The 22,053-nt window shown below is 34.2% G+C and overlaps 1 protein-coding gene across 4 annotated transcripts in view; it reads left to right on the top strand.

Annotated features, from left to right (window-relative positions):
* The window catches only part of BRINP3 (BMP/retinoic acid inducible neural specific 3), a 379,320-nt gene that overhangs the window by 72,056 nt on the left and 285,211 nt on the right, over positions 1 to 22,053 (top strand). The window lies entirely within an intron of this gene.

Genomic DNA, 22,053 nt, shown 5'->3' with positions numbered 1-22,053 from the left:
GCTTTACAGATTTGTGTATTGAGTTGTGCATTATTTAATCAAGATTTTATATTGTTTTCTCTGGAAGTCAACTTAAAAGACATTGAAAGAGAACCACAACTGAGTTCAACTTTGGGAATATACTGAATGTGACTGAAACACAGTAGAATAAAAGCATGTACAATAAACATAGATGATGTGTATGAAAAAGCACATTTAAAACTTTTTTATCTTGAATCATTTTATATTTATTATTATTTTTTATTTTATTTAATGAGCAAGAGTACGGGGGAAGGGCAGACTCCCTGCTGAGCAGAGAGCCAGATGTAGGATCAATCCCAGGACCTGGGATCATGACCTGAGCCACCTAGCTTCCCTGAATCATTTTATATTTAGATTCTATTATATTGTGCTCATGTTCATTTGTTGACAAATCTTTTAATGTAAAAAGTCAAGTTATGTTTAGATAAAAAATGCTCACTAGTCTTTTGTTTAGTGTTTATTTGTGCTTTGTCTGTTTCATTTTGCTCTATTTTGCTACCATGATTCACTAGAACTGGTGCAATTAAATATTAACCATGATGTTTGTAATATAGAAATTGAGGAGTTAAAAATTGATAGCTTCGGTCAACAGAAGTTATCTGTGCTTTGTTATGTTTCTTGAATGTGTGGTCACTTTATTTAGAGACTGTATTTTGATTTCATATCCCATTTGGTAGTAATTTAAGCAGACAGGCACGTTATCAAGCAGATTCACTTAATAAACAATCTTATCCTCTAGTTAATGCTGTGTTAGAGAAGAACTGCTTAACCAGTCGATACAAACGAAGGATGCAGGGTCTTACTGATTCTTGGCGGGCAGTTTTCTTATATTATCACAAAGTAAAGATGAATTTGGAATTAAGAATTTAAAATATGTATCCAATCATTCCTAACTCACCTATGTAAGTAAAACAAACTGAGTACTTTTGAACCAAGCACTTAAAATAGGAAATTAGTCTATTTATAGTCTATGGTGGGCAAGAAAGAGAAAGTAACAGGAACTCTGTTTAGTTTCAAGGCTAAACAGTCTTACTATCTAGTTTTTCATAAAGAGATGGTTGGCAACAAATCACATCAGTGGCTCCTCTTGGATCATGATTTGAATGCTTCTTGGTGACATCTTTAGTTGTTAGTGCCATAGATACAGAAGACACTACCAGTGGTCAAACCAATATCCATTCTTCCTTCTGCCTTAGTAACAGTGTGCCCATCGATAAGACTGTAGTTTGCTGCTTTGCTGCAAATTGGGATATCAGTAGCCATAGCTCCTAAAAGAGCAGAGGTTCAGTGAGACTGTCTTCCTCTTTAACCCTTTCCATTCTCCAAAAATGTTGGTCCAACAGCTATCTTACGGCCTAATGCCTTTGGGTGGAAAACCACACGCAAATTATGGCAGAATAAAAAGAAGATTTCTGTGCCCCTGATGACTTCTAGAGCTGCTACATGAGCCTGCAATATCCTATCTTTTCTTGCTTTTTTTTTTTTTTGAAAGATTTTATTTATTTATTCATGAAAGACACTGAGAAAGAGGCAGAGACATAGGCAGAGAGAGAAGCGGGCTCCCAGGATCCCAGGATCACGACCTGAGCCAAAGGTAGACACTCAACCACTAATCCACCCAGGTGCCTCGACAACCTGGGTTTTTGACTGGCATCTGAAGTGGGGTGGGAAGTAATCCCATGGAACTGAGCCCTCTCTGGCTAATAATGTCAAAATTAAGTTGAATTCTTGAACACCCTGTTGGTGTCCCAGAATCAGTTGTTGGTGTGGGGAAAAACCTCCCCATACTTGGTGACTGGAAGTGTCAAAAATGAAAGGTTGTGTGAGTAGTCAAGGAGACTCACAGGAGAGAAACACACAGTAGGAAAGGACTGGATTTTTCCTTACTCAGGAAGGAAAAAAATGTGAGTTCTTCTATTGAAGTAATGTATTAGTTTCCTGTGCTGCTGTAACATACTTCCATGATCCTGATGACTTCAAACAATAGGAATTTAGTCTCTCACAGTACTGGGGGCCAGCCTCTAAAATTCAGTATCCCTGGACCCAAATCAGAGTGTTGGCAGAGTTGTGCTACCTCTGTAGGCTCTAGAGGAGAATCTACTCCATGCTGCTTCCAGCTTTTGGTGGCTGGCTTTGTAGCCACATCACCCCATCTCTGCTTTGGAGGTACCATTGCCTTCTCCTCTGCTGTGTGTCTCTCTTTTATATGGACACTTGTAATTGAATTTGTAGCCCACCTACAGAATCCAGCAAAATCCGTCTAAGTCAAGATCCTTAAATGCATTGCAAAAACACTTTTCCTTATAAAGAACCTTTAACAGGTTCCAGGGATTAGGATTGTGTGTGTATATATGGTACCTAATTTTATCTGTTCCCTTGGATAGACATTTAAGTTTCTTTGATTTTTTGAGTTAATGAAATAACAATAAAAATAGCATACATACGTATCTACTTCTTTCTTTATGCTAAATTAAAGGATCTGACAATTGGCTTATCACATTTGGATTTGAAAATCAGAATGCCAAAATAAGTTATCAAAAAACCCTTAAAAAAATTATTACTGCACATACAGTAGTGGGTAGAATTAATCTTTTAAATTTTTGTTAATCTACTGGAGCAAATATTTCATTCAATTTTTTTTTCACTTAAGGTGAATATAGTTCTTACGTAAATTACTTATATACATCTTTTGCTCCTTTCACTATGCAGCTTTTCTTACTTTAAAGTTTCAAGATTACTTGCAATATGGTTATTAACCATCTTTTGGTTATATATTATATTTTCCTAGTTTGTTGTTTACCATTGTTAATTGTGGTTTTATTTATAGCATACTAATTTTTTTTCATTTCCTTTACCACAAGATTGAAGAAATACCCATATATATTTAATATTACAATTAAAATCTGTCACATTTTTAGGTATTAGGTTAATCAATAATATAAACAAACTTAATCTCTTCCCTTAGTTCTTCTCTAATCCTTATTAACTTTTTCTTGATCTTTGTTGTTTTTTCATGAATTCTGCAGTTTCAGGTATCAGAAACTCAGGAATGTTGTCAGTGTTATTTTAGCCAAGTCAATCCAGATGCCCAGGAGAGAATAAGGACATGAGGGGAATATGCAGACCATAAGGTAGAGGAGGTAATGGCCTGGGGCTAGTGATAGAAAGATGGCCTGAGATATAAACAAGCTTGTGACCATATGCCTTTCCCAGCTCTATTTCTCACATATTGGGCGATTCTGGGAGCAAATGAATTTGCTTTTTCTACATTTATCCCTCCAAGCACTTAAGTTTTAGTTTCTTCACACTTAAACTGGTTTTAAATCTATCTGCTTTCCAAATTTCAAAATGTGTTTTAAGACCTGACCTGGTATTATTTTACTCTGTCTTTAGTCTTCCACCTTATAAATTTATATATTTTAAAAATTCTTACTGTCCTTTTAGCAAAACTTCAGTAGGGATGAATGTATTTGTTCAAAAGATCATATTTCCAAAAATCTCCATCTTTTTTTACCCACTCCAATCAGACTTTTGCCCAGGCACTTCACTGAAATAATTCTGGTTAAAACTAGGAAATTTTCTCTTACTATATCCAATAGCTGATTCTCTGTCCTCCTTTTACTTTACCTCCAGCAGCATTAGACTCTTACCACATCCTCTTTCTTGAAACATTGCTTCACTTGTCTTTAAGGACAACGTTTATTGGTTTCTTTTCGAAAACTGTGTTCCTCTTTTTTCTCCTTTCTGATTCGGTATCCTCTTCCTAACCACTAAGTCTTCAAATGCTATGTATGGTATCCTATTTCTCTTTCCCTCTTATGTTTTTACATCTCTATAGATGGTTTTATACAATTTAAATACTACCTGTATCGTCCTATGTGCTGGTGGCATCATATTTATAACTCAACCCTGAACTTGCCCATAAGTCTTAAATATTTTCTTATATTTTTATTTATATGTGTGAGGACACCCTCAACTTGACATGCTCCAAACAGAATACCTATTTTCACCCCCAACCAAAACAAGCAAGCAAATGACAAAAATAGCTCACACAGTCTTCAGTCTCTTACATTAGTGACAATCAATACTATTTATCTACTTGTTCAAACCAAAAATTTTGGAGGCATACTCTCTTGACCTCATGTCTGATCCACTAGCAGATCTTACAAGTTTCTATATCCAGCCCTCAACCACGTTTTTTCCCCCATTTCTAACACTACTAACCTAGTCCAAGTCATTATCATTTCTCACTTCTTCAGCCTATTTTCTTAAGAGCCAGGGAAATCTGAAAGAAAAAAAGAAAGAATGAATGAAAGAAGAAAGGAAGGAAGGATGGATGGAAGAGAAGAGAAGGGATTGGAAAGGAAGGGACCAATTCTTGTCATTTTCCTGTTTAAAAGATTCTTCCATTAAGGAACAACTTGGTGGCTCAGGTCATGATCTCAGGCTCCTGGGATGAAGCTCTAGTTGGTGGGGGTTGTCCCTGCTCAGTGGGGGATCTACTGGTCTCTCCTCTTGCTCCTCCCACTGCTCCTCCTCCTGCTCATGCTTGCACTCTCTCTCTTTCTCTCTCAAATAAATAAATAAAATATTTTTAAAAAATCTTCTCTTACATAGCCTTCCATGTCTCATGTGATTTTTTACTCTTGTCTACCTCTCTGGATTCATTCTTTTTGTTTTTCATTCTCTTTCACTCATTATTCCCCATCCCCAAAGGCCTAGATTTTTTTCCCCCTTAATACATCCAGTTTACTCATTTTGGGGCTATTACAGAGGCATTTTCAATTTTATTTCTCCAGAGTTTCATATGGTCTGCTCCTTCACATCACCCTGGCATGCAACAGGTACTCAATAAACATGGATTGCATGAATGATATTCAGTGTAATTCCCAGTTTCTATCTTCCAAAGTGAGATATTCACATCAATTATCTTTAGAAGATGCTTAAAGGGAAATTACTTGAAACCTCTGCCAAAGAATTATCAGTTTGTAAAATAGAACATCAGTTGCACCCTCTTAAAAAAAATCTTTAGGGATCCCTGGGTGGCGCAGCGGTTTGGCGCCTGCCTTTGGCCCAACGTGCGATCCTGGAGACCCGGGATCGAATCCCACATCGGGATCCCGGTGCATGGAGCCTGCTTCTCCCTCTGCCTGTGTCTCTGCCTCTCTCTCTCTGTGTGACTGTCATAAATAAATAAAAAAAAATATTAAAAAAAATCTTTAGGTTTTATTTTTTAACACATGAGAAACGTAAAATATCTTTCACTACTAGGTTAAGAAAAAAGGAACTAAAATATTAACCTATAATTTAAAAAGACATGAATAAAAATAAATAAAAAGAGATGACGATATATTAAATAAAAAACTGAGCTTGTGTTTTTTTTTTCTAAAGTAGGTTGTGTTCATAGCTATATTTTTTTTAGTATAGAGATATTTATACTTATCTATAGAGGAACTAAGGAAAGAGAGACCTTTTCCACCTGGTGCATGGTTTCTCAACCTCAGCACTGCCCTGTTGTTATTTTTGGTTAGGTAATTCTTTGTTGTGAATGGCTGTTCTGTTCATTGCCAGATGCTTATCACCATTTTTGGCTTCTACCACCAATGCCATTAGTAACTCCTATGCCAAGTAATGAAACCAAAACTTTCTTCAGACACTGCCAAATGTACTGTGGGGATGAAATCCCCGCATTCTCCAGAACTATGGGTTTAATTTAAATAGTCTTAAGGTCTTCTTCACCAGCAATATTATCTCATTCTTACCCATGTGGATAACACTTGGAAGTTGATAGCTTAAACTTGATGCTGTTCTGACAACCAAACTGTCTGCAGACACTGTTGAATATCCTCTGGATGGCAAAATCACCCTCACCTGAGAACCAATGATCTAGTATGTATGATAGAAAAGAGTTTACATATGTTGTTCTTATAAATAAAAAGTAAGAGCAAATAAATTTCACTGACCCATGTGCTCTGAATTCATCAATAATATCAATCTTTTCTATTAATTAAAATTTTCAGATCTTTAAATAAGAGCCTTTTAGAATGGAAATGATCTTAAGGAAGATATATAGTTCAGCTCTCTCTTGATAGGTTAAGAAATTGAAGCAACTACAATAAAGTGTTTATACAAGATCATATGGAGAATGGTTTCTTAAGATGTTTTTTATCTATATGATTGAAAGAAGATACTTTTATTCAAAAAATAGCAAAAATGTAAACAAAACACATAAACGTGTTTTGAGGAGGATGGAACTATATCAAGGGCTAACATAATTGTTGTGAGTGAACTTTTAATTTAGTTTAGAAATTCCTCTCAGTTAAAGTAATAACTTTCATCTAATAGAAAGGACATCAATTTTTCAAGTGATACCAGCTTTTTGGCTCTTACTAACCAATTTGTTACATGTACTAAATATTTTTCCTTTTATTATGCACAACATTTGCTCTGGATAAAAACAAAAGGCATAACATTTAAAACATAACTTGTTTGGTTAAAAAGCTAAAGTAATGATGTTAATATATTCTTATTTCTAGTTATCAAACTTGATATAAATTAGAGTTTGAATGTGTTGAATGAATAAATTGTATGATGCATAAGTTTTCTTTTCTTGAACACTGCTTCTTTCTGCCAGGATTTACCAAAGAACTGAATAAAAGCAATGCCTTTAAGTTTACACTTTCTGGAGAGATCTCTACAAGCCAATATTCATCTTGAATATGGAGAGATTCAAATGTTTTAGACTCCATAGGTGGGTTTGTTAATCCATTATGTAAGGTGGTAAACCAGAAGTGTGTCAAATTTTAATTGGAAGAACTGCCATCTTTTGTGGGTGTGGGTGTGGTCCTCAGAGTTGCTGGCAAAATTCAAGCAGTATGCATGTTTTTTTTTTTTACTCAAGAAATTGATTTGCTGCTGCTACAAAACATGTCCTATAACGATCAAAGAGATTCAGATCAAGGAACATGGCTGACCATACTTTAGACTGAAATATTTTAAGATTGGCTGTAATCTGGCATCTAATTTGACCAAAGAAAAACCTCAATAATATTCATGTGAAACCTTTGATTCTGTATTGATTTCCCTTCACTTTCAAAGTTTCAAGGAAAGTGAATTAGCTATAAAAGGTAACTAAATTAATTAGTAGGTGAAACTGTTTTTTGTCATTTTCATTTGAACTTTATTATTATTTTTTTAAATTTATTTTTGGTAGTTTCCCCAACCCCTGCCCAGCAGAAATTAGACAAGAGATTCAAAAGCTTTTCTGAGGAAACTCCTGACTCATGATGATAAAACTTTTCAGCATATAGGATGCTTACCCATTTTAAATTAACCAGGTGTATGTCACAGCCGGGCTGCATGTATCCTAGTTCAATTCAAAGCTATCGCAAAAGAAGTGAGGAAAAAGCCAAACTAAAATGCATTGCATTTTAAATCACTAGAGATTGAAATCTGATCTGTCAGGAGATTCATTCAGATAGTTCTGACTTTTGTAGTGGTATGAAAATCTAGGTCTAGCAGACATAGTAGTATAATGTGATTTGTATTAAGCTTATATAACATGGTCCATAGTGTATTAAAGGATAATCATGGATAGGTGACTAGTGTGAAACCTCTTCTATTATTCTTGCTGATTTCTCAGAAAGATGAAAGGAAGCGGCCAGTACAGTAGTTGTGTCTAAAAGCTGTTGGCACAAAGATTTAGTGGTAGAGCTGAGTTTAATACAATATTCTATAACCATTTCTACATTTTTACTTCTGCAACTATATGTAGTATGAACAACTAACAATTTTGTAGTACTCAAGACAACTTGGAAGTCAAATCAAAAATATATATAAAATATACAAATAAAGGAATGGGCAAAATCAGGTTGTCTCAATACCACAAATCATCAGGTGTTTGTTCATTCTTAGTAGGCACACTGTACCACCTAAGTAATGGTGAAAAGGACACATTGACCTGGCTGATTAGTCTTCAGGCCTGTTACCCAAATATATTTGGATTAATTTTGTTACTGTTTTGTTCCTTTTCAGTGATGGCAGCCTATCTAGCATGGTAAAGGCTGATTGCAAATGAAATCCCCAAATCCACTTTTGTAATTCAGGAAGCTGAAGTTGAAAAGCAAAACAATATTATTGCATGTTTTGCTTTATTTCAGAGTATTACATCTGGCAATTCTTTCCTTCAGTTTTATTAGTTTCTCTGATTGTGTCTTGCTTGCTAATGTGATACTGCACTAATTTATATGGTAAGCCTCCAAGCTGCATTCCCTGTGATCCCGCAGTATCATTAGAGCTCGAAAATGTTCATCATTATTCATGCTAAGAAAGAATGTGGCATGTCGATGATTCTTGGTAAATATTTTTTATTACTACAAACTAAGAAGATGTGGTTATTGTTAATCCTAAAATTCAGGAACTGTTGATGCAGGGCATGGATGTCCTTTTTATTTCAATAAATTGAAGAACAATTGCTTCCTTTTTGGTTCGTTTGTTTATGCACTTGGTTTTCTGTATTACAAATATACTAACTAATTTCACTGCAGGATTTTTAAAAGCCATGTTTATGGGGCTTTATGGTTATTTTTTTCATGGCAACTATCCAGTTATAATTTTTAGATTAAAACCATCTTGAAAACTGGGGAAACATTTGTAAAATTCTATCCCAAATAGTAAAATCATTGCTGTTGAAAGAAAGGACACTGCTGTTCCAGAAAGAAACTTGTTTTAATAGTAATAATTAAATACCACCATAAAACTATGTGTATTATTAGGTAAAACACTTAATCTTTCTGAGCCTCAATTTGCTCACCCATAAAACTGGGTTAATAATTTATCTTCCCTGGCAATCTCGCAGGGCTCTTGAAGAGCCAAATGACATAATGTGTATGAAAGAGCCTTAAAAACTCTAAAGTGCTTTATAAATTTAAGGTAATATTATCATTAATTGTTTTTCACTGATGATAGTATTTTTCCATTGGTTAACTATATTCTATCTTTGTCACTTTGCAAATATGAAAACATTTTTAGTAATTCCCATTCTTCTCCACAAAAAGGAAATAAATACATTAATAAGTAATAGCATGTTTTATGAAGTTGTGAGCTTTGTAACTTCATTAAGAAAAGGCAACCACCTGTCTTTAGCATGATTCCATCTGTTAATCAAACAAAATTATTCTAGAAATACCATATAGCTTTTATTGAATTTCAGTTTTGGGCCACAAGACTTCTTCGGTGAATTCATTTTCCTTCTTTCTGTAAGAAACTTTCAAATGTGTAGATTGTGCACAATGACATAGTACTGTTATTAATTTTGGTTTCCTATGGACAGACTTTTTTGATGTTTGTTATTTTAGAATTATTATTTGCAAATAACAAAACCATAGAAAATAAGACTGCAGTATAACCAGTAATTTGATTTAAAGAGCATGGGTTATGGTATTGATAGTCAAGGGTTTAATTATAATTTATTTACTTTTTCTTCTGTTCAGATTTGGTTGTTTGTAAAATTGCATGGAGTAAGTATCAAAACCTCCTAGGGCTTTTTTTTTAGTATTAAATGAGATAAGGTAGGTACTTTATCTGGTACATTGTAGATTGCAAATGATTTCAGAAACATTTCACATATTCCTTTTAAGAAAATCTGCACATTGTTTTCTGAGCCAAGACTTCTCCCCTTGACTTATACTTTGGCATGGAAATAGCAAATTACCATTGGGGATGGGAATGATGATTTAAAATCAGTATATGTAGTGATAAGAAGGGTTACATTAAAGAGAATTAGTATTAAAGATCCAGAGAATTTAAAGAAATCAAGCTCTAAAACATAGAAAAAGCTCATTACTTTTCAATTTATCTACAGAATCACCCTATAGTTCATAATTTCCCTCAGAGAGTGCATTTCTTATTCATACTGTGATCCACTGATGTGTTGATTAATTCCTTCTGCAATTATTAGATCATTCATATACTCGTGTGCATGCACCCAAGTTAGTGAAGTCACTACAAGCCTTGTTCTGTATTAGGCAGTGAAGACAATTGGCTCATACCTGTTAATTTGATCATGACTATAACTTCTCTTTTCTCCATGTATGGTTTTGTCAGGAATTTTGATTGTACTCACTCTCTTTTCATCTTGTTAGAAAACTAGAACCAGACCTGGGGCTATGCAGCTTTGCCCAAAGAATTCAAGTGATTTACCCAGCAGAACTTAATGGAGTAACTGAATACAAATTTAATAAATCTTTCCCTTTTAGCCAGAATACCATTATTTAACATGTATCAAATTAGATTATAGGCTGTTCACTTCATTTCTTCATGTTCATACTTCCTTAGTATCAATCAGTATTGAACAAGTTTCAGATAATTTGAATGTATAATTTATTAATTCAGAAGATTATGCATTCAGGACAGTATGAGAAATGTTTTAATAATAAGAAAAATCTAATATTTCAAAAACAATTAAATGTAATAACACTTTTAAAGAAGTTATGATAGGAAAGTTTACCATATCACTTTGTAAATATACTGCCTCTTTCTCCTTTTTTTTTTTTAATAGAGGCTTCAAAAATTTTAATTTGGCTTGATTTATAGAATGGTCAAACTTGAACATTAAACTCTATGCTATGATGAGTGTAAAGCTTTATTCTAATTTTCTAATAAGTTCAGCATCAATATATGAACCTAGGACTCTTTCATCTGTTCTGTGAATAAATTAGGTAGTTCTAATGGCAAAGCAACCTCCTCTGGAGACACCTTCAAAGAGATTTTAGCATAGAGTCTGAAAGGATTTTCTTAAGTAAATTGAATTTCTAAAATTGATAGTTGCTATTAAGTATAAAGATGATGTAACTAATTTTAATTTATAATAAGAAGGAGCTATTACAGAACATTAACATTTGAATGTTCATGAGTTTAAAAGTCTTCCAGTTGAGTATATGAATATATTAATTTCATATATTTCTATAATTTTTGAAATGGTCTATAATTTCACAAATGAAACTATAATCAACGATGCAATTTTTTAAATATAAAAATATATTACTTCAATTTAGTTAAGTTGAAGTCCCCTTCTGAGAAAAAACTGCATACCTCCACACATGACATCAGTGTCCATATAAGATTGTTTCATGTGGATTTATTCTCAAGACCGTTATTCTAACGATGATTGTGATAATGCATTTTTACTATCAACTATTAGATTTAGATTGTGCATAATAGGCTAGTAAGAAACAAGTATGTTTCTTCTTAAAAGTAAGCTATGATTTCTCTTTACTTGTACCACAACATTTCTGACACAAAGTATGTAGGTTTTTTCTTTTCTTTCTTTTTAAAATATTTTCTTTGTTTATTCATGAGAGACGGGGGGTGGGAGGGGGCGGCAGAGACAGGCAGAGAGAGAAGCAGGCTCCATGCAGGGAGCTGGATATGGGACTCGATCCCAGGACTTCAGGATCACACCCTGGGCTGAAGGCCAGCGCTAAATCGCTGAGCCACCCAGGGACCCCCGGTTTTTTTCTTATACCAACAAATTCTCCATCTTTCCAGACATCATCTGGGCTGCTACAATTCAATTATGACACTATACCAAGTTTGGATAGACCCCATAGGTTAAGGGCTCTGTCCCATAAGATGGTGTCCCATTTTAGATACCAGTCATGAGGAGTGGATTCCCCAGTTACTCATAACTTGTTGACTAAATTTTGGGGTTTCCCTAGAGTCTCTCCTCAGGTTGGATAATTTGCTGTAGTGGCTCGCAGGACTCAGGGAAATTACTTACATTTCCCCAGATTATGATAAAGAATATTAAAAAGAATACAGATGAATAGCCAGAACAAGGCAAGGTCCAAAATGATTCCAAGCCAGGGGCCTCTGTCTTTGATAAGTTGGGATGCACCATCCTCTTCACACATAGATATATTCACCAAGCCAGAACCTCTCTGAATCTCATAGTTCATGGATTTTTATGGAGACTTCATCACGTACTCAATCACCAACCCCTCTTGCCTCTCTAGAGGATAGACCTGGGATTGAAAGTTTCAAGCTTCTAATTAGGGCTTGATTTTTCTTGTAACCAACCCTCTTACAGGTGTGTACCTAACATTTTCTTAGAAAAAAAAAATGCTCTCAGCAGCCCTATCACTCAGGAGTTTCCATTGGTTTTAGGAATTCTGTATTAGGTACCAGGAGCATAGACCAATTTTTGTTTCTTACCTACTATAATTTAGTGTAGTATGTATGGCAAATATATGTGTATTCCTTTTTTTTAAAGATTTATTTATTTATTTATTTATTTATTTATTTATTTAAGAGCAAGAGCAAGAGTGAGAGAGAGAGAAAGAGAGAGCATGTGAGCAGGGGGAGGGGCAAGCAACTAAGGTAGAGGGAGAAAAATCTTCAAGGAGACTCCCCACTGAGTGCAGGGCCCAATGCTGACTGATACCAGGACCCTGAGATCATGACCTGAGCAGAAATCGAGAGTCCAATGCTCAGCCTACTGAGCCAACCAGGCACCCCTGTGTATTTCCTTTTTTTCATTAAATAAAAGGAATATTGGTTGATTGAAAATATAGGTGTATAACATAACTTTGTGATTTTAAATGTTTCCACTAAAATTAATGAAAATTTATAAAAGAAAAATTTTATTTAAGAATATAGCATTATTTTGGCAACTAGATCTGTACAAGTGGTACCTTTGGTTTGATAGAAATAATTGGTATCTTTTTGTTAGTTTGGATACATTTGACTATAATAAATAGAAATACTGACTCAAAAATGGTTTCTATTCACCTTAATGCTTATCAAACTTTGATGCATCTGAAAATTCATGGAGATCCTGTTCAGCCCACACATATCTAAAGACAATACTCTCAATTTCTGAATCAGTTGGTCTGGGATGGGACACAGAATTTACATTTTTATTAATTTCTCAGGTGATGCTGATCTTGCTAGCCATGGACCACACTAAAACAGCTCTGGCTTAAACAAAAAGACATGTTAAACAGTCTGAAGGTTGGTCACACTCCAAGACATAATTGAGCCCCAGGTTAGTTTGTTTGTATTTTCCTTGTTTTTCTCTACTCTGTGATACACCAACACATGTTAGATTTGTTCTCAGTCAGGGTTTCCTCAGGGCTATAGTATAACTGCAGAAAGCAACTGAGGCAGAAAGCTTCTTTATTCACATCCAGCAAAACAGAGAGAAAGGTTTTCTGGAATCATTGGAATATAAGGTCTTTTGTTAGAACTGATTAGACCAACATAGGTTATGCATCTAACTCTGAACAAATAAAAGTTGCCAGGGAATTACATGATCTGCTTGATTTATGTCAGTATTTCTGCACTATTACTGGCAAGGAGGTTAGGATTATCTTGACTGGCTCATACTAATCAGGCTCATGTATAGAGCTATGAGTAAGATCTGCTTTTCTAAGTTCTCGGGGCTGCACTGAATGGGAAATACCATTGAACAAAATGAGTGTTCTCTTATGATGGTGGAAGGAAGTGGATGGCACTGATTGGCCATTACTAGCAAACACTACTCTCACTTTCAAATACTGCCCAACATGTGTTTATACGCAAATCCATCCATAAAAAATGGAAGAAAGTAGATGTGACCAATCACATCTGATTGGTAAAATAAATCTTTAGCTGTCTTGTTTTTAAAATACATAAAATTTTCACTAAACTTTCTTTTTTATAGTTGTTCAGTGCACCATATCCAGTAGGATTTTTTTTTCTTTACTACATTAACTAATCAGTAGAACTGATTTTGTCTCTTAAGCATTTTTAAGACATAACATTTTTTTAGGCTGTCCGGTGTTCTTTCAAAATTAAATTATTTGATATATTTATATTCCAATTTCTTTAAAAAAATGGTATAATCAGCATATTATTTTCTAATACTAAATTAGTTTCAGGTTTAGAACATAATAATTCTATATTTGTATATATTACAAAATCATCACCATAGTAAGTCCACTTAACATCTCTAACTACATGGTTACAAATTATTTTTTCTTAAGATAAGAATGTTTAAGATCTCATCTCTAGATATACAATACAGTATTATTAACTGTAGTTAATACATTATATCCTCAGGAGTTATTTATTTTATTACTGGAAGTGTTATACCTCCTGACCACTTTCACCCATTTTGTGTATGACTTTCCCTCCACTCTCTTCCTGTCACAACCACTAATTTATTCTTTGTACCTATGAGCTTCACTTTTTTTTTTTCACATGTACGTGTATTTGTCTTTCTCTCATAGATTTCACTTAACATAATGCCCTTTAGTTCCACTCCTATTGTCACAAGTGACATGATTTCATTATTTTCTATGGCTGAATAATTAATATCTCATTATATATGTATATATATAATATTCTATATATATTTCTTTATTCATTCATTGGTAAACACTTAGGCTGTTTCCATGCTGTGGCTATATATATGTAAAAAATGCCTAAATGAACATGAAGGTACATATATCTTTTTTGAATTAGTATTTTTATTTTCTTGAGATAAATACCTGGTAGTGGAATTCCCGGATCATATTCCACTGTTTTGTGGAATATCCATACTGCTTTCCACAATGGTTGTTCCAATTTACATTTCCCACCAATAGGCACAAGGGTTCTCTTTTCTCCACATCTGCAACAAAATTTGTTATTCCTTGTCTTTTTTTTTTTTTTTTTTTTTTTTTTGAGGAGAGAGAAGCAGAGGGAAAGAAGTGAGAAATGATTGTAAGCAGGATCTACATGTGGACCTTGATGCGGGGCTTGGTCTCATGTCTCATGACCTGAGATCATGACCTGAGCTGAAGTCAAGGGTTGGACACTCAACTGACTGAACCACCCAGGCGCCTCTTTCTTGTCTTTTTTATAAAAATCATTCTAATGGGTGTGAGGTGATATCTCATTGTGGTTTTAATCCATTTTTCCATGATGGTTAATGCTGTTGAGCATTTTTTCAAGTGCCTATTAGCTATCTGCATATCTTCTTTCAAAGAATGGCTATTTGGATCATCTGCCCATTTTTTAATTGTTTGTTTTGGTTTTATTTGTTTTTTTTTTTGCTGCTATTGAGTTGTATAAGTTAATATGTTTTGAAAATCAGCCCCTTATCAGATACATAATTTGCAAAAGTTTGCTCCCATTCAATCAATTTTTTTCATTTGGTTTATGGTTCCCTTTGCTATGCAGAAACTTTTTAGATTGATATAGTTCCACTTGTTTGGTTTTACTTTTGTTCTCTTTGCTTTTGGTGTCAAATTGAGGAAATCGATGCGAAGGCTGAAGGTGACAATTTTTTCCTAGGAGTTTTGTGGTTTGGGTCTTACATTCAAGTCTTTAATTTATTATGAGTTAGTTTTTGTGTTTGGTGTAAGACAGTGGTCTAGTTTCATTCTTTTACATAAACTTTCCAGGTTTTTCAACTCCATTTATTGAAGAGACTGGTCTTTTCCTCATTATATATTCTTGGTCCTTTGTCATAAATTAATTGGACTGTATATGTATGGGTTTATTCCTTAGCTCTGTATTCTGTTTCATTGGTCTATGTGTCTTTTTTATGCCAATATCATACTGTTTTGGTTGCTATAGTTTTCTAATATACTTTGAAATAAGGGAGTGTGATACCCTTAGTTTTATTCTTCTTCTTAAGATGGCTTTGGATATTCGGGGCCATTTCTTCTAGTTTTATAAGAAATGCTTGAATTTTAACAAAGATTGAATATAATCTGTAGATTGCTTTGGGTAGCTTGAACATTTTAACAATATTACATTTTCCAGTTCATGTATGTGAGTTATCTTTTCATTCATCTGTGGCTTCTTCAATTTCTTTCATTAATAGCATAGTTTTCATTCATATGTAGGTCTTTCATGTCTGTGGCTAAATTTATTCCTACTTTATTCTTTTTGTTGCAATCATAAATAGGATTATTTTCTTAATTTCTCTGAATTTGTTATTGTATATAGAAATATGATAAAATTTTGTCTATTGATCCTGTATCCTGAAACTTTCTGAATGAATTTATTAGTGCTAACAGTTTTTGAGATTGTGTGTTTGTATTTGATGTTGTCTTGGGATTTTTCTAAATTAAATTGTATAACTTAATTATATTTCTAATTTAACCTACATAACTAGTAATTATTTAATTTCCGTAATAATCTCTGAGAATCCTTTCAGAGTTGATATTCTAGGAATCTGCAATGCCTGATATTGGAGATCTGTTACAAATTCACATAAACAAAGTATTTTTTTTAGTTCTCTTTTCTACATCATACCAGATGTTTTAGTCATATCTTTACATGGATTTGAGTTATCTTCACCCAACGGTATCTTAAATCTCAAACTTTTAGGATTTAGATGTCAACCATTCTGGGAAATCCATAAATGTTTGTTATGTGAGTCAATATATAGTGAAAGAAGAAAGAACTAGTGGTAGGTACAAGGAGCAATGGATTGAAAGTGATCAGACTACTATCATCAGGATGTAAGTATTTATATTCTCCACTTAAATACACTTGGGATTCAGTATTATATTCATCTGTAAGAGAGGGAGCAGCGGAGTATAGGTGACCTCACATGTGCTTTACAGTTCTCAAAGTGAATGACCCTAATTGTGGCTTTTTTCTTTATGGCAGATAATCTAATAGAATATTTGACTTGGTAGACAATCCAAGAGGGGAGGGCGTTTGGTTTTGTTTTTAGTCAGAGAATCTTTAAGAATCATTTTCCTATATAGGAGAACATTTCTATCCTAGTTTCAGTATGTGATACTCAACATAGGGAATACTGTGTGATACATGTTTCTTTTTCTGTTTCACTTATACCTATAGATACAAAGAGACTGGTAATGAACAGAAGAGCACAATATACTTCTTTAAAATTTTCTATCTGTAAAACCCCTGGGAAATTATAAATGAGAACTATTTATTGTACTTTATAAAACTATACTTCAATTTCATGCCCAAGTAGTGTCACTTTTATTTTTAGCTTGAAACCATTGTAACCTGATGAAGAGACACATGGGATCACAAATTAGCTCCCCTGAGATTTTCTCTTGTTAGTCAGGGATGTCTGTAATTAAAAAAAAAAAAAAATCAGAATTTTTGGTAATATTTTCTGTCTTTCCTTTCTAAGGGTACTACTGGTGTTTTTTGTTCATTGTTTGGACGAATAGATTTTTGTTTTCATGCAGATGTGTGTTTTTAATAAAACATACTAAGTCAATCATTTTTCCCCACTGGTTGTCAGATGATCCTTTACTGAAATATTTTCCTTTGTAGTTCTTAACTAGCTGAGCATTCCACTGCACCACTATTGATTTCATCTGTGATGTCATGAGGGTGGCAGCATCAACACTGCAGCACACAGATTGGGCAGCTTCCAGCCAGGATCTCTTTAATTCTCCCAGAGAATGCTCTGGCTAAAAATCAGCATCGCATCTGTTGGGCAATGTTGACAATTTCGTCAAAAGTGATATTTCCACCGTGCTTTATGTTTTTCTGCTTCTTCCTGTCTCTTGGAGGTTCTTTGAGGGCTTTCATAATCAGGGCAGAGGCAGAAAGTACCACTTCAATCTGGGCCTGTCTGTTCTGACTGGTCAGTTTCATACTAATCTTCCGATGCTTCCAATCACTGGTTGCCTTGGAAATGTCATAATCAACCCTTTTTGGAGACAGACTCAAGGGGCCAATCTTTCAGGCCAGGGTAGTTGTGGCACCTATTTCCCAACTAGTGCATTTCCGGTATACAACTTTGATCTTAGAGTCAAACTTAGGGAGTGTGGTAGAGGTGACTGGTGTCAGATGAGCTTGGATTGAGGAAGACTAAAGACATTGTACCTTTGTCTCCTCTGAGCTGAAGGCCAAAAGTTAGTCATCTTGATTCACATAAATCTGTATGACTTACGAGGGAGGGTTTCAGAATTTAGTTTGTACCTGAAGTGTTCGCTCTGTTAGGCTCAAAACATATCACATATCACCAAGAAAAATTAAGACAAATTCTTATCCACAAAGAATTCATAATCTCTAGAAGAAACAGATGTAAAAAGAGACATTAACACTAAACCTGTCCAGTGATGACAGACGACTCTTTATTTTTATTTTTTGTTTTGTTTTTTAGTTTTTAAATTTTTAAAAGTTGAATATAGTTGACATATGATGGTACATTAGTTTCAGGGGTACAACAGAGTAATTCAGATTCTCTATATGTTATGCTATGCTTACCACAAGCATAGCTACCATCTGTCACCATACAACACTATTACTATGCCATTGACTGCATTCCCTAGGTTGTACCTTTTATTCCTGTGACTTATTCATTCTATAACTAACTGGAAGTCTGTATCTCTCACTCCTCTTCACTCATTTTGCCCATCCTCCCTGCCCCCCATCTCCCTTCTCTCTGGCAATCATCAGTTTGTTCTCTGTAGTTACAAGTTTGATTCTGCTTTTTATTTGTCTATCCAATTGTTTTGTGTATCGGGATCCACATATGAGTGAAGCCAGATGGTATTTGTTTTCTCAGTCAGACTTATTTCACTTAGATTAATATGCTTTTGGCCCATCCATGTTGCACCAAATGTCAAGATCTCAACCCTTTTTTAAATTTTAATTTAATTTAATTTAATAAGTCTTTTTTAAAAGATTTTATTTATGTATTCATGAGAGACAGAGAGAGAGAGAGACAGAGACACAGACAGAGGGAGAAGCAGGCTCCAAGCAGGGAGCCCGATGCGAGACCCGATCCTGGAATTCCAGGATCATGTCCTGAGCCAAAGGCAGATGCTTAATCCTGAGCTACCCAGGCATCCCTCAACCTTTTTTTTAATTAGGGTGTGTATATATATTGTATGATATAGATAGATAGATAGATTTATATAATATATATCTAAAATATTTATCCATTAATCTATCAATGGGCATCTGTCACTGGGCATTTGGGTTGCTTTCATATCTTGTCTATTGTAAATAATGCTCCAGTAAACATAAGGGTGCATGTATCTTTTTGAATTAGTGCTTTTGCTTTCTCTGGATAAATACCCAGTGGTAGAATTACGGGGTCATATGGTATTTCTATTTTTAATTTTTTGAGGAAACTTCAAACTATTTTCAACAGTACCTGTACAATTTACATTAATTACCACCAGTGATATACAAGGGTTCCTTTTCCTCCACATCCTTGGTAACTCTTGCTATTTCTTGTCTTTTTTACTTTAGTCATTCTGACAAGCGTAAGGTGATATCTTATTGTGGTTTTCATTTGCATTTTTCTGATGATTAGTGATGTTGAACATCTTTTCATGTATTGTTGGCCACGACTGCTCTCTTTAACAGATGTAATCTGAGGACAGGCACTGGGAAGAGATGCATCATGTAATTTTCTGGTATGAGTTTAAGTTTTAAAGGAGGTAGATTTTTAGCTAAGTGAGAATGGTGGAGAATTTGGCAGCAGAGGCAGGCATACCAGGAAGGAAACAGCATCCTATATATATGCTCACGTTAATTTCCTCACCTGCTATTACAATGTTAATAATATCTACTGCAGAAGTGTTATGAAATTAGAATAAAATGTAAATGTAAAACTCTGTGCAGAGCATACTGTAGGTGTCCAATAAATGTGAACTGTTTTTCCATTTAGACTTAACTGTATTTCAGAAAATTAACGGAAAAATATTATTTTAAATAAAATTATGCTTTTTAGTTAGCCTCTTTATTAACACAAATTGGATCTCTCTTTCTCTCCCTCTCTCCTTCTATCTCTCTCTCTCTCTCACTCAAATGTTAATGTGAACTTAAGTGGAGTGTTAATTATAGGATGATTTGTCTATCCTCTAAAATTTTTCACTGAGAAAAAAAATACATGACTTTTGGTTGTTTGAATTTATGTGATATTTTTAAAACTGTGGTTTGATTGATATGAATATTTCAAAATGAAGTCAAATTTGTTTTTGTAACTAAATAAAAGCCATACCTCCTTTTAACATAGGTCCCAGGCAAATTTTCTCTAAAAAATAAAATCTGCACTGAACAAGATATTAATCCCATACTGTAGTGTCATTTCAGCAAAATTTGACAGATTCATATATTCATTTTCTCTTCTTGGAAAAAGTTATAAAAATCATCTCATCCATTAAAAGAATGATTCTGAAAATGTAGTAAATTATTTTTGATGTATCATTATTCATTATTAAAATAGTATTTCCCTCTTCCTTTTCATGAGACCATTTTCTTAGAAAATTGTGGGGAGAATTTTAATAATTAAATTCAGTTATAGATTACTCACACAGATAATTAATTATTGCCTTAATTCAATCCTTATATTCAAACTCCAAACAGATATTCAGTGGGGTTCCAAACTTGCTGACTCAGGGAATACAATATTTAGATTATAATTAGATCAGATAGTTTCATTGTATTCTGAGTGTAGAGAGAATTAGGATATGGCATGAAGGAAATGAAACATGGCAAACTCATTGTTTCCAGCCTATTGGTAGGGGTAATTAAGGGTGGGGTGGATAAGCCCAATGCCTAAATCCAAATGTATGGGGAGATGAGAAAATGGGGAGGGAGAGAGCTAGAATTCACTTCACTGGTTTCTGGGGAGGGCTGGAAGCCTATCAAAGAACAATTCCAACATGACGTGGGTGTCTGGGTGACAGTAGAAGAGGAATATGCTTAGATGAACCTGGGGTATTGTTCTTGGCTCCCCATGGCTTGCAATTGGTAAGTACCGCTTGTCATGTTAAGGGGCTGCAGAGGGATGAGAAGTGGAATGTCAGAAGGTCAGACTCAAATGAAAAAGCCAAAATGGATCTAAATTTAGAGTCCAAAGGTAGAAGATAAAGACCATGTTCTCCAAGGAGAAGGAGCACCTGAACTTTAGTTCCTAGTGGCAAACACAGCAGCTGCTGCATATTGAACCTTCATCTATCCTCTGCCTCCAACTGGTTATGAAAGTCATACAGCCTCTTTGTTTTGAAGGGGATTAAAAGAAAAGCAAAAGTGAAACCTTTGTGCCTACAGAATCAGGAGATATATTTAAAGAGAAATGTTTAAATACTGAAAAGGACTATATATAGTACCATATAGAACAAGTATATATTATAAATATGTATTTCTTAAGTTTTAATTTATTTCTCCTTCAAATTTTTTAGTTTTTTTCTTTTTTATGTTTTTATTTAAATTCTAGTTAGGTAACATATAGTGCAATATTAGTTTCGGTAGTAGAATTTTGTGATTCATCACTTACATGCAACATTATTCTTGTCTTAATTTGACATATTTTTTAAACGTTTACTAGGAGCAAAGGCTAAGCACTGAGAATGAAAGCAATGGTGTATTTAATTGAAATATATCAGAAAAATTGGATAAACAATTTAATAGTTTCAATAAATAATTGAATTGTTTAAAAAGCACAATTAAATGGAAGTTTTATTTTCTGTTGAAATTATTTTTTTCCTTTTGTGAGCCATACTATGTAAACTGCTATTTTCAAACCATAATATATGACAAATAGCAGACTCCCAATACATGTTTTTCCTTACATTAAGCAATTAGATTTAGAAAAAAATCACACATAGAGAAGGCCACATCTTACTTTATTCTCAGTGATAGCCTAATAATGCATGCATGTAGAATTCAGAGTATAATTTTGATTAATTTTTACTCATGGTAACACATAGCAATTTCTGACAAATTACAAGAAAAATAAGTAAATGCTTGTAAGCCATTGATATACAAGATTACTACAAACATCACAGTATACTTTGATTTTACAAAATCTTGTCCAGTGGTTTTGATAAATCTCTGCTTTTAAAGATTTATTTATGTACTTATGTTAGAGAGAGAGGGAGAGAGAAAAAGGGGAAACAGAGAGAGGGGCAAAGGGAGAGGTAGTAGGAGGAAGCAGATATCCTGCTGAGCTCAGCGCCCCAGGAGGGGCTGAATCTGGAGATCCCAAGATCCAGACCTTAGCCAAAACCGAGTCTGACACTCAACTGAGTCACCTGGGCGCCCCAGTAA

The sequence above is a fragment of the Canis aureus genome, chromosome 38, assembly GCF_053574225.1.
Source record: "Canis aureus isolate CA01 chromosome 38, VMU_Caureus_v.1.0, whole genome shotgun sequence".
Lineage (NCBI taxonomy): Eukaryota > Metazoa > Chordata > Mammalia > Carnivora > Canidae > Canis > Canis aureus.
This window is presented reverse-complemented; position numbering and strand designations above follow the sequence as displayed.